This window comes from Leucoraja erinacea, chromosome 3, assembly GCF_028641065.1.
Source record: "Leucoraja erinacea ecotype New England chromosome 3, Leri_hhj_1, whole genome shotgun sequence".
Taxonomy (NCBI): domain Eukaryota; kingdom Metazoa; phylum Chordata; class Chondrichthyes; order Rajiformes; family Rajidae; genus Leucoraja; species Leucoraja erinaceus.
Window position 1 is genome coordinate 70351860 of NC_073379.1, and position 14826 is coordinate 70366685.

At 38.9% G+C, this 14826-nt stretch overlaps 1 protein-coding gene across 1 annotated transcript in view; it reads left to right on the top strand.

Annotated features, from left to right (window-relative positions):
- The window catches only part of shc3 (SHC (Src homology 2 domain containing) transforming protein 3), a 141156-nt gene that overhangs the window by 36762 nt on the left and 89568 nt on the right, over window positions 1–14826 (top strand). The gene's annotated exons all lie outside the window — the stretch shown is intronic.

Here is a 14826-nt window from a genome sequence, read left to right on the forward strand (position 1 = left end):
GTGATTGCTTCTGCTTAGGAGACTGGTATTGCCAGACATTACATCATAGCTGATGCTTTGTCTGAAATATAACAGAGCATTTTCGGGACCAAAAAAGATTATAAGAAAAAAATGCAAAGATACTATTTATATTCGCACCTTTGATCCTCAAAATGTCAAAGTAGTTTTTAATCAATTAATTGTTATTTTTAAAAATATCGTTGTTACATTGTAATGTAAGGCAGAATATTGTGTCCGGCAAACACCAATAAATAGTGGCGAGACAATGGCCAAATAATTTGGTTCAGTGAGGAATAAATTGATGGTTGAGGGATTAATATTTGCCAGGGTGCTGGGACTATCTCCAAGTGGGATCTTTTCCATCAACTAGGAATCACAGATAGGGTTTCAGCCGAACATCTTTTCTGAAAGACAAGACCACACTGTGCAACATTTTCGTACTACTGCAATGGAGTATTCACCCAGATGTTTGTGCTTGTTTCTAGACTGGGACTTAAAACTACAGCCTCTGCTTCAGAATCTTTTTAAATTGCTTAAATAAGTAAAAGTTTGAATTAATAAACCCACAGACTATACTCAATTATCTGCTGTGGAAGATATAGCATTATGTCGCCACAAGTGGTAACCTTCTCAATCTAATTTGTTGTTCCAAATTATAACATTAATTTTACAACTTTGATTGATGTTGAACTACTAAAACTTCAGTAAGTAGAGAAATTATCAATATACTAAAAAAAATCATCTTAATTAAATATGCGCTTGAACATTTAAATACTAACCTAATATTAAACATTGAGTCTTGGATCGAATATTGGAGCAAAGAGGTCCTTCTGCAGTTGTACAGAGCCCTAGTGAGATCACACCTGGAGTATTGTGTGCAGTTTTGGTCCCCTAATTTGAGGAAGGACATTCTTGCTATTGAGGGAGTGCAGCGTAGGTTTACAAGGTTAATTCCTGGGATGGTGGGACTGTCATATGCTGAGAGAATGGAGCAGCTGGGCTTGTACACTCTGGAGTTTAGAAGGATGAGAGGGTATCTCATTGAAACATATAAGATTGTTAAGGGCTTGGACACGCTAGAGGCAGGAAACATGTTCCCGATGTTGGGAGAGTCCAGAACCAGGGGCCACAGTTTAAGAATAAGGAGTAAGCCATTTGGAACGGAGACGAGGAAATACTTTATCTCAAAGAGAGTGGTGAGTCTGTGGATTGTCTGCCTCAGAGGGCAGTGGAGACTGGTTCTCTGGATGCTTTCAAGAGAGAGCTAGATAGGGCTCTTAAAGATAGCGGAGTCAGGCGATATGGGGAGAAGGCAGGAACGGGGTACTGATTGGGGATGATCAGCCATGATCACATTGAATGGCGGTGCTGGCTCAAAGGGCCAAATGGCCTACTCCTGCATCTATTGTCTATTGTCTTGCAATTACTCACAAAGTCCAGAAGGAGGAAATGCCAACAGATGAGGACCCTGCAGGACCTTATAGTCCCTTCACAGTGTGGTCTGCATATAGGAGTAGGGCTTTGGCTTGAGTGTCAGATAGCTGGCAGTAGTGTTTGGAAGCACAGTCCTGCATGATTTGGCCAATAGTTGAAATGAAATCAATTAGACCATTTCGTGGCCCTGTAAGGCTAATGCTGCCACATTGCTGTTTTATTGCCTTCGAATGCAAGATTATAACGTTTTATAATGTTTGTGTGCTATAGGCAACACAGAATCTTTCAGAGAATGTTAAAATTGAATAATTTAAACTTTTACTAATGCTGCATCTTAGTTTTACATTTTTACAGAGGCAAATTGAGAGATGCTTCTCCCTGATAGTAAAAGTGTAAACTGTTTATATAATTTCTCCAGTTTCTGTTTGCAAAACACCTTCAAAATGTGAACTCGTATTTCATAGGGGGGGAAAAGCAGCCTCTCAGAATTGTCCTTCATTGACTGGGGAAAATAGTTCAATATGTTTCGCATGTTACTTTAGTAGTCTGGGTTTTATTCACATTATTAAGGGAAAGTCATCTCAAACTGTTAACTGGTCAGGTCGCAAACGGAATAAACCTGTAATTTCACTGAGTGCAGCACAGGATTATCCTACAAATTTGCATTATTTGAAGATATTGCTTAAATAATCCAAAGCAATGATTGATCTAATGAATAGAACTCTTTCCCAAGATTGCAGTTCAGTCTGTGAATTAATCTGGCTGCCGTAGAATTTCTGCCAAGGCTCCTTTAAGGAAGGGGTGGGTGTGGAAAATGGTTGACTGCAAGAGGGACAGAGGATAAGTACATTTCAGGCTAATTGGTTGGGATGGAATTTGAGGCGATTGTGGTCTCAGAGGAGAAGTCAAGATGAATAAGTGGTGTAGTTTTAAGTAATCAGGGTTTGGGGGGCAATGGAAGATCAGCTTGTTAGGATCATAGTGATTAAGCTGCTAGAACCATTGGCGGTGGCAGGGTTTAACTCTAATACAGGTTTGAATGATGAAGTTAGTGGATGGACAATAAGTGGCATTATTGGGAGGAAGATTGTCTATCAGACGGAAGATAAATATGGGAGTAACCTTATTAAAAAAAATAATTTGGTGATGAGCAAAGGTGGGTTTTTTCAAACTAACATAATCTAGTTTCTCCAAATATATTTAAAAGAAACAAGGAATTGAAAATAACATTACTTTGAGTGTCTTTAAGATGGCAGTTGCACCAGGAAATGTCTGGTCAAATTTCCAGATGATATGAAGGCAAGGTCAATATAACTATATAACCATATAACAATTACAGCACGGAAACAGGGCATCTCGACCCTTCTAGTCCGTGCCGAGCACGTATTCTCCCCTAGTCCCATATACCTGAGCTCAGACCATAACCCTCCATTCCTTTCCCGTCCATATAACTATCCAATTTATTTTTAAATTATAAAAACGAACCTGCCTCCACCACCTTCACTGGAAGCTCATTCCACACAGCCACCACTCTCTGAGTAAAGAAGTTCCCCCTCATGTTACCTCTAATCTTCTGTCTCTTAATTCTCAAGTCATGTCCCCTTGTTTGAATCTTCCCTACTCTCAGTGGGAAAAGCTTATCCATATCAACTCTGTCTGTCCCTCTCATCATTTTAAAGACCTCTATCAAGTCCCCCCTTAACCTTCTGCGCTCCAAAGAATAAAGCCCTAACTTGTTCAAACTTTCTCTGTAACTTAGTTGCTGAAACCCAGGCAACATTCTAGTAAATCTCCTCTGTACTCTCTCTCTTTTGTTGACATCCTTCCTATAATTAGGCGACCAAAATTGTACACCAGAATTGGCCTCACCAATGCCTTGTCCAATTTTAACATTACATCCGAACTTCTATACTCAATGCTCTGATTTATAAAGGCCAGCACACCAAAAGCTTTCTTTACCACCCTATCTACATGAGATTCTACTTTCAGGGAACTGTGCACAGTTATTCCCAGATCCCTCTGTTCACCTGCATTCTTCAATTCCCTACCATTTACCATGTACGTCCTATTTTGATTTGGCCTGCCAAGATGTAGCACCTCACACTTATCAGCATTAAACTCCATCTGCCATCTTTCAGCCCACTCTTCCAACTGGCATAAATCTCTCTGTAGACTTTGAAAATCTACTTCATTATCCACAACCCCACCTATCTTAGTATCATCTGCATATTTACTAATCCAATTTACCACACCATCATCCAGATCATTGATGTACATGACAAACAACAGTACACCCAACACAGATCCCTGTGGCATCCCACTAGTCACTGGCCTCCAACCTGACAAACAACCATCCACCATTACTCTCTGGCATCTCCCATTCAGCCACTGTTGAATCCATCTTGCTAATCCACCATTAATACCCAACCATTAAACCTTCTTAACCAACCTTCCACGAGGAACCTTGTCAAAGGCCTTACTGAAGTCCATATATACAACATCCACTGCTTTACCCTCATCAATTTCCCGAGTAACCTCTTCAAAAAATTCAAGAAGATTAGTCAAACATGACCTTTCAGGCACAAATCCATGTTGACTGTTCCTAATCAGACCTTGTTTATCCAGATGCTTATATATATTATCTCTAAGTATCCTTTCCATTAATTTGCCCACCACTGACGTCAAACTAACAGGTCTATAATTGCTAGGTTTACTCTTAGACCCCTTTGTAAACAATGGAACAACATGCGCAGTACGCCAATCCTCCAGTACTATTCCCGTTTCTAATGACATTTGAAATATTACTGTCATAGCCCCTGCTATTTCTACACTAACTTCCCTCAATGTCCTAGCGAATATCCTGTCAGGACCTGGAGACTTATCCACTTTTATATTTCTCAAAAGTGTCTCATAGTTTCCATAGCTACTCTACTTGTTTCCCTTACCTCACATAATTCAATATCCTTCTCCTTGGTGAATACCGAAGAAAATAAATTGTTCAGTATCTACCCCATCTCTTTTGGCTCTGCAGATAGCTATCCACTCTGACTCTCTAATGGACCAATTTTATCCCACGTTATCCTTTTGCTATTAATATAGCTGTAGAAACCCTTTGGATTTACTTGCACCTTACTTGCCAAAGCAACCTCATATCTTCTTTTAGCTTTTCTAATTTCTGTCTTAAGATTCTTTTTACATTCTTTATACTCCTCAGGCACCTCATTTGCTCCATGCTGCCTATGATTATTGTAGATCTCTCTCTTTTTCCGAACCAAGTATCCAATTTCCCTTGAAAACCATGGCTCTTTCCAATTTTTACTATTTCCTTTCAACCGAACAGGAACATAAAGATTCTGTACTCTTAAAATTTCACCTTTAAATGTATTCCATTTCTCTTCCACATCTTTCCCATAAATCAAACTGTCTCAATTTACTCATTTTAAATCCTTTTGCATCTCCTCAAAGTTAGCCTTTCTCCAATCAAAAATCTCAACCCTAGGTCCAGTTCTGACCCTCTCCATAGCATTTCATTGTTGGGAAAATGCGTTTGCAATTGTGCACTGCTGGAATAATCTATACAAATTGATCAAATACCTGGGTATGGATCTTTCCTGAGTTAGCTAGGTCAATAACAAAATGTCATAGTTTTTTGCTCTATAGCTGCCATCATAAAGTAGATCTGTTCCTTGGTGGAACTTTTAATTCATCTTTCAGTTCCTGTTTGAACATCACCCTGATGGTTTGTACTCCATATACGATCTTATTTCCCTCTTATTTTCTATCCTTGCTTTTCCTGTATAGCTTTTTACTCAAGTCCTGGAGGTAACAGGGTAGATTCTCTATTGTCCTACTGGATTTTCATATTACTGTTATAAAATAACTTTCATTCTCATCAAAAATGCATTTCCTTCAAGGAATGCAAGCAACTTGAAGGCAGTCATTAAATCACATCTTTGGAATGAAATGGGCCATGTAGCTTGTGGTCTAATTATTCATTTATTACTTCTAAAAGTATATCTATTGTGTATGTTTACATTTCCTGTCTGCACAACTTGATTCAATATTTCTGTGATTTTATTCATTTTTGTATCAAACTTTCCCATTTACATTTTCTTATATACATGACTATGACTTAAGGTATTTTTAATTGATAAAATATTTTTGGTGATTGAAATCTGTAATGTCCAAAATAAGGGTTTAAATAAACGATATAAACCAAAACAATACACAATGCATTACATGATCAAACTTATCTAACTGATTGTCTTTGCTATCTTTCAATTGATGCGCTGTCTCTTTCAAACGACAGATCAAGAACGTGGTATTTTTGATCTCACCCTGTGCCCACTTTAGACAGTATCATATGTGCATGTGCATCATAAGAGCATATTGCTGACTAGTATTGAAAATGTTACAGCATAATTACAAATTCATTGTATGGCTCAGTATCTGATTTCAGGGAATATTGAGCTAATAATATTAAAAGAAAAGAGAGTCTCCCTCACTTGAACATTCTTTGTTTATCACCTCAAAATGCAGTGCAAATATCTTTTGAATTTCTTAATATAAAAAATTCTAATATTTAAATAAATTCGAAAGAATATTTCAAAGTAAACAATCACCCATTTTACTATATTTCATAGTTATTAAATATCGTTTTGTATTTTATAATTATTATCAGACTTGAAGGCCTCAACCTGTATTAAAAAATTGAAGGTGCTATTATTAACCCTGTCTAATCCATGATCCTAGTACTGATCCTGCAGTTATAAACTGTACGATGTTCTAGATTATAAGCCTGATCCAAGATCCTCAACAATTCATTCATTGCTGGGCATTGGCTGATTGAACTTGAATGATATGGGAGAGACAGGGTCGAAATTAAAGGCGAGGAATTTGTAGAGTGAGAGAGATACACACAATGATTTTTTTATTTAATGGTATTTACATTTTCAAAACAGCCACTCTTCTGAATTTTGAATCTCATTTAGTTGTATTGACAGTTTGATAATTTATGTTTTAATTGTTTAATTTTATGAATATGAGATTTAAAAAGTCAAGCATGCAATGAAAAATTTAGTGAGAAGGCATAATTAGAGAGAATTGCAAATATTTTATTTCTTCAAATCTGCCTGTTTTCCAAAAATAAATTGATTTTGAAAACAAAATATCTCTTCAGAGAGACAGAGAAATGAATGGAAGAGGGAGTAGAATAAGGAAATGTATGAAAGGAAACAGGCCTCTAATATTCTCTTGGTCTTTGATGGAAAGTAGAAAGTGAAATAAGATACTGGGCAGATAGGATAGAGGATTGCAGTGAGAGAATTATAATGGTAGGATTATTTGTTGATAAAAGGAACATAGGGAACAAAATAGAAGCAATGTGCAATGGAAGCAGTGAATTTAATGAAATAAATGAGAAAATTCATTGAAGATCGCAATGGAACAAGAAGCTGATGGCGTATTATTTTGCCCAGCACCATTCTATCCATTATAAGTAAAAGAAAAAAGACAAATAAAATTACAGAGAGAAGAGAGGGAAGCATATGACAACAGAAACAGTGAAATGTTAAGGCGAGATGGACAAAATAACCTCCCTTATTCATCATAACAGACAGTTATTCTCAAACCAGCATTGTAATTCTTCCTATTATATTTGTTGTAAAAAACAACAATTTCACTTGCAAAAGCAATCGAGGACTCCTTTAGAACATGGTGATAATTTATACAAGTATAAATACTTATTTATTTTTATAAAGTCTGTTATATGGTCTAAAATGTCATTAAACGTGCAGTGTTGGATGAGCCCTCAGGGTATGACTAGCATCACCAGCTCTGATGTTAGTGGATGAATTTGTTGACCTAAAAACAACATTGATAGATTAGCCTGTCATTTCAATAACAGGGATAAGCTGAATGTTTAAAGTTCAGAGAGTAACCTGTTCATTAGTGCCTGGCCTTTCAAAATTTCTAACCAAAAAAAATGTTTATCTTGCAAACTCAGTTTAATAATGAAAAATTAGTCTGCAATATAAAGTAAAAATTCATTTGAAAAATCAGAGGTGTTCTAACTGAAATAACAGTTGAAATAAAAAGACTGGGAAACAAAAAGACAATTGAGGATTAATGAAATGTGGGATAAAGCAGAAATAGGCTTGTGAATTTCTGATTTGTGGCACTAACTGCAATGAATTTCAAAAGTGGAGAGTAATGCTTTGCTTCCACTTTACAGAGTGTTTAACAGACAGACTGAGGCAGTAATATTTAAAAAAATGTTGGATAAGTTGTCAAAATTGATTAATTTAGGAAGGAAGCATTACTACTTTGGTAGTACCTATTTCTGCTGCTCTGAGTATTTACTTATTTTTTAATCACCGCAACGCAAAAACTAATTTTCTTTGGAAAATAAAAGCTGGTTTTTCCAACATGGAGAGAATTCCTTGCTTCAGTCGGCACATAAATAATAAATCCAAATCAATCATCTTACAATGGGTGTAGTCTTGATTCCTCAAAGCCTTTCCGTCATCTAAAATTGATATATTTATATAGGGTATAAGGACACAGTGATCTGTTCTGTAGTCATGCCTACTATGTTCTGTTGTGCTGAAGCAAAGCAAGAATTTCATTGTCCTATCAGGAATACATGACAATAAACTCTCTTGAATCTTGAATCTTGAAAAGGCATGTCAGAAGTATGATTGAATAATCTACATTTACCTGATTGAATGCAGCTTCAGCATCAAACAAAGGAGTTGTTACCCTCCAGGACAAGATATTCAATACCTTATCCTCCATTTTAAACATTTCCATCACCACTGGAGCATCATGGCTGCATTATGTACAACTTTCATGACTTACTGAAGGATTCCAAGGATTTTGTTGCAACTAAATGTGTTAATTCTACTGCCTATAAAAACGTAGGCAGAGGGTAATAGGAAGACACTCTATGATAGATAACATGGTGCTCCTGCACTCTTCACATTTTTATAAAATGTTTAACCACCACATAATTCCATAAAGCAACATAAAGATCCTCTAGTATCTTTGGCTTTGCCCCACCTGTAGACTTCCCGTAGCATTCTAAGCCTCATATACTGGAATCCTCTTCCTGACCCCCTCTATTTCTTATTTCTGCTTCAAGATCCACGAAGTAACTCACAGCTTGACAAAACTTTTCATTCCTTTCTTCTTTAGGCTAATATTTTTTTTCTCATAACGCCTCTCTGCAGCATTTTCCAATGGCTTTCTACCTTAAAGGTACTTAAAATGCTTCATGTTGTTGATACAGATTAGCAAGGCGGAAAAAGATTATAAACAAGTCTAAAGTTAAATAGCTGTGATTCTCTGGTGAATCATTCGTGACTCACTCAGTTATTCTGCAATTTAGAAATCCGTTGCTTCTGCATTTCAAAAGAACATATTGTGAATTTCACAGCCGACAGATCCTTATATAACTTCTGTATTTTCAGAATATACCTATTCATGAGTTATGTAATCCTCCTCTGCTGTTAGAATACATCCAGACCTGTAGACTGAACTTGCAAATTAAATATTGTAATAAAAAAAGTTGGGAGTGCCCAGCAGGTCCTCAATATCTGGAAGATGAAGATACATTTGCATTTCGGGGCTACAAACATCCAGCAATTTTCAATTCAAATTTATCAGACGAGTCACTCCAAAATGTTATCTTTTTAAATCAGATTTTCAGCATTTTTTTAAAACTTTTTTTTATTTTTGTACATGCAGAAGTGTAAGGTTATTTAAGTCATTTCTGCAAAAGACGGTGAAAGTCATGTTCATGGAGAAGGTGTCCATGTCGATTCTCTGCCAGTGGAGGAATCATAAATAATAACGTTTTTTTTTAATTAAAATATTTTCATACTTGACTATTTGTTGCTTAATGTATAGAGCACTTGTTTTAACCATCTCTGGAATTCAGTATTTTTGTTCATATTTTACACAATTACATCCAGGATGGTGATTATTCAGTCCGTCACATCTGTTGGACTCTTTTTAAGAATAGTCCCATCCTCTGATCTCTATCCATAATCCTACAAATTATTTTTTATTTTAGGTTGTTGTCCAGCAATTTTTCCTGAACACCATAATTAACTCAGCCTCCACTATTACCCCTGGCAGTGACCTTAGACCTTAACCACCCACTGTGTCAAAACAAAACTTTCTTGTGACACTTGATTATTTCCCTGTCACCTTTTTTCTTTGCTTATAATTCTTAAGCCGTCTACACTGGCAATAATTTTTCTCTATCTATCTGTGATTTTATGTACTATCAGATACCCTCCTTGGACAACTACACTTGTCCAGTCCATCAATCGGTATTAAGTCCCTCACCCATAGAATCATTTGGAAATTCGCAATTTTTTTTCAAAACCTTTATTTCTTTCTGAAACAATGCCACCCAGCCTAGATACTGCGCTACAGTTAGGATAGACCCCAGTGTTTTCCAAAGATTGATTATGAACTATTTGATCTTGTACTCTAAACAATTCAGCACCATATGCTGTTTTAAACCACTTTGTTCACCTGCCCTTCCACCTTCAATGATTGAGCAGATATCTCCTCAGATCTGTCTTTTCTTATATCCAATTTAGAAGTCAAGTCAAGTTTATTTGTCACATACACATACGAGATGTGCAATGAAATGAAAGTGGCAATGCTCGCGGACTTTTATGCAAAAGACAAACAACCAAACAACTAAACAAATTATAAACACAATCATAACACATATTCTTTTACATAATAAATAATGGAAGGAAAAACGGTCAGTAGAGTTAGTCCCTGGTGAGATAGGCGTTTACAGTCCGAATGGCCTCTGGGAAGAAACTCCTTCTCAACCTCTCCGTTCCCACCGCATGGCAACGGAGGCGTTTGCCTGACCGTAGCAGCTGGAACAGTCCGTTGCAAGGGTGGAAGGGGTCTCCCATGATTTTATTTGCTCTGGTTGCACCTCCTGTTGTATAGTTCCTGCAGGGGGGCGAGTGAAGTTCCCATAGTGCGTTCGGCCGAACGTACTACTCTCTGCAGAGCCTTCTTGTCCTTGGCAGAGCAATTCCCAAACCAGATGGTAATATTTCCAGACAAGATGCTTTCCACCGCCGTTGTGTAGAAGCACTGGAGGATCCTCGGAGACACTCTGAATTTCCTCAATTGCCTGAGGTGGTAAAGGCGCTGCCTTGCCTTACTCACGAGTGCTGAGGCGTGTGATGCCCATGTCATATCCTCGGAGATGTGGACTCCCAGATATTTAAAACAGTTCACCCTATCCACAGGATCCCCATTTATCCTCAATGGAATGTATGTCCTCGGATGATGTGCCCTCCTAAAGTCCATGATCAGCTCCTTCGTTTTTTTGATGTTCAAGAGGAGGCTGTTATCCTGGCACCAGAGTGCTAGATCAGCCACCTCCTCCCGGTAGGCCTTCTCGTCGTTGTCTGAGATCAGGCCCACCACCACAGTATCATCAGCAAACTTAATTATTGAGTTGGAGCTGAACCTAGCTACACAGTCATGTGTGTACAGGGAATACAATAGGGGGCTGAGGACGCAACCCTGGGGCGATCCTGTGCTCAGGGTGAGGGATTTTGATGTATTCCCTCCCATCTTGACTACCAGGGGCCTGGCGGTGAGAAAGTCCAGGACCCAGGCACACAGGGAGGTGTTGAGCCCCAATTCCATTAGCTTCCCGGCCAGTCTGGTGGGGACTATCGTGTTGAATTGTTCCCCCTTGTTTACATTGCCTTCTGCTGCCAGAGGGAGATGGCACATTGGTGATGGAGCAGCTGGAAAATTGGAGGAAATATATGAATCTGCAAATTTGATAATTTTATTTTTCGTGGTTGTGTGGATTTTAAAGCCTTTGCAATTCCTTTGCAACCTTGAGCCTAAGTCCATGTTTGTTATCCATCTGGCTTAATTTTTGTTGTTTTTATTGATAGTTTATTATAATAGTAAGATTAAACGAGAACTTACCAGTTTGAAGTTTGATCTGTATTTTATGAGGAGTTACGATGAGGGATTACGTGAAGAAGCCCGTCCCAGGACGCGTTGCGGCATAACTTCAAAGCAGCGGTGTGGAATCACAGACAGACACGTATTTGAAGTAACATAGTGAAGAATAAAGAGACATCAATTATCAGTTTGATCCATGTAATGAGGGTGGGAGCGGAGGGCACGTAATCCCTCATCGTAACTCCTCATAAAATACAGATCAAACTTCAAACTGGTAAGTTCTCGTTTAATCTTACTATTTTACTTCAGAGTCACGTGAGTGATTCCGTGAAGATTTCAAAGCTCTGTGATTTCAAACCGTGTAACAGTTTATATCACTCGCTGCCGAAGCCTTTGAGGGAGGAAGCGTGTTATCATAATCAACCAATGATTCTGTTTATAGAAAAACCCAATGGTATTTTACAATAACACTGAAGAATTTTAAAATGCTCCCCTTGGCTAATTTGAATATTTGCAGATTGGAATCTTTCCTGCAAATGAAAAACAGGTTTTGTCAACAGTTTATAATAAATTATTTCTCTCTGAACGTTTTACCCCCACTATTCTGCTGGAGCCAGGATGTGGTTTATAGGTACGTCCATTCTTTTGCCGTTGACGTGGAAGCTTCTCCTGTGGGATGACAACTTTGACATGTTAGTTTTATCCCAAGAGCTTTAACCTGCTTGAGCCATTTCAAAAAAGGCTTGTTACCCGACCACAAGGTTTTTTGTAACCAACCCACAAGGCTTTTCATCTCCCTCGCATAATTAGGTTGTGTCTATGTAAGGTAAAAAATGGTCTTGGTACATTACCGTGTTCTCTGGCGGGTAAGCCCGGATTTTATGACTGGATAAAGTATTCCTGGTCTGGTTTGACCATTCCCTGGACAAATGATAGAGATCTGGTCTGAAGCTGTGAGCATGGTGTCCAGTTGAAATAGGAGTAGTGACTGGACCCTCTGTGCTGCTCCATGTGCCTTTAACATATGTTTTAGTGCATAGAAGGTTCAGGTTTCGGACTCTGGCTGGTGGGATCCCCTGAAGTGTGGTTAACCACTGTGACATCCCATATATAGGTGTACATTGTCTAGGGGTTTAGAGTTTTAATACCCTTCATTACCACCAGCCAGTGACCCCATGGCCTGTTGTCCTGTAGCTGTTTTGAAAAAGAACAGGCAGGGCAATTCTAGCTGTGTTGATGGCACTGTAGCCGAATCCTTCATCATGATGAAGGTTCTCCAGGAATTCCAGTTCGTAGTACCTGATTCGGATGAGTAGGTTTTCCCCTTTATCCTTGCAGTACTTCTCTTGATGCTGGACAAGTGTTGTAGTCCAGTGGATGTTCAAAAGGGTGCTGACATGGTGTCGATTATTCAGTATAACAATCCCAGTCCCAGACGTTTGCGCAGAATCTGCAGCTCAGGAGCTTATTTTCTCATGGCACAGTTGATTTGTGCCCGGCTCCGATTGTTAATAATCCTGGGTACTGGAAAAACTCCATGCAAGTTGATTGTTCAGTATAACAATCCCAGTCCCAGAGGCTTGCACAGAATCTGCAGCTCAGGAGCTTATTTTCTCATGGCACAGTTGATTTGTGCCCGGCTCCGATTGTTAATAATCCTGGGTACTGGAAAAACTCCATGCAAGTTCCAACAATCATGTCATAGCGTAAGTTCTGAAACAGAATCCTTTTGTACTGTGCGTTGTTCTCGATTGGTGAGGCAGAAAGGAAAAAATACATAGAATTAATTTCACCAATGCAACATGAACGCATTTGTCTATCAATATTATAAATATATTGTTGAATGACAACATGACCTATAGGTCAGAAAAGTTAATATATATAGCTGACAAGCTTTCTGCTGGCACTATCTGTCCCAGAGAAATTTTTTTTTTTTTTTTTTTTTTTAATATATATGAGGATTCCACTGCCCCAGGGTCTGGTTTCCCCCCGCGACATACATAGGACATCCCCGAACCTCTGGTGATATAGCATTGATGCAAATAATCGATATCAGATTCACATTCCATTTTAATTGTCATTGTCAGTGTGCAGTACAGAGACAATGAAATGCATGGTATAGCTTGATAGCTTTGTTAAACTTTATATGAACACATCTACTTGATGTTGTCCTTAATTTTTGTGACCTGGTGTCTGTCACTGTATTTTGCTTACCAGGCAGGTAAGTTGTTGATAGTCCAATACCTCTATGGATATACCATTGCCAAATTGTTTTGACCAACTTGTCATATGATACCGACTTTATGCTGCCATATGGTTAATATAGGCCACCTCCATAGTGTAGTTTATTTATACCCATACATGCAAGTGCTTAAACTCATGAATTTCACCCGAGCATTTTTAGATACTTAATGCCCAGTGTAAGTGCTCCACCACTGTCTTTCTGATATTATTTCAGTCGGTAACTTCATGAGATGCTCAATGACAACCTATATGTTGTTCTTGATACTAACATCTGAATCATGTAGACAGAAAATGGTATCCTTTTCCCCCAATTACTCTGTTATTTGTCGAGTAGTTGGTAGTTTGACCATTAATTTGTCCCTTGTTTGTGCCAATTCAACTATGTTGTCTCTTGGCAACATTATAGTTACGTGGACTGAATTAATATGAAAGCCAAGATAGTCCAAGAAAGCGCTCTATATGCTGGTAGGAACCAGACCCACCTACCTCCATGGTTATTGGCGGGGTTGTGATTTTTTCTTTTTGAGTGTTCTTCCCTGTCGACGTGCTGGCGATGTTGGGGGGAGGCGCATTTTCCAGGGGGTCCGCTGCAGGCCCTGACCTAAAAAAGGTCTCTGGGGATAGTGCGGCCCACAGCTTTGACCAGTCGGATGTTCGGGCCGCCGACTGGTAGATACAGTGGTGTGCTGCCGCCTGGGTGGAATGAAGAGCTTTGGTATGTTCACTGCCGGTGGTGCCCTCATGAGGCTAAAGGTCTTGGACGCCTCCTCCATCTCTTTGAGCTGTTTGTTCAAGTCCTTCCCAAATAAGAATGAGTCGGTCTCTACTGATGGAGTTTTGCATAAACCTGCAAATTTAGGATTGAGGGCCGGCTTGATGTTGTCTCTTCTTAGGTTATCCAACTCATATTGTGTCGTGCACATGAGTGCCAGGACATCCTGTTGGTGAGTGGTCATCTCTACGATCTCGACTCCCCGCGCATAGGCTTTTATAGCCGCCGTGAGGAGGCGAAGTATGCGCTGTAGTGTGACCTCCTCTCTCCAAATCTGTCCGTGCAGAGGTTTGTTTTAGAGATGATTTATGCTGGCAGCCATCCTTGGCTCCAGCGGTGCTCCAACCCGTGGGGTAGCGACAAAGCGGCTTACAACCCCTAGCAGCTCTTCCTGCACACCTTGCTCT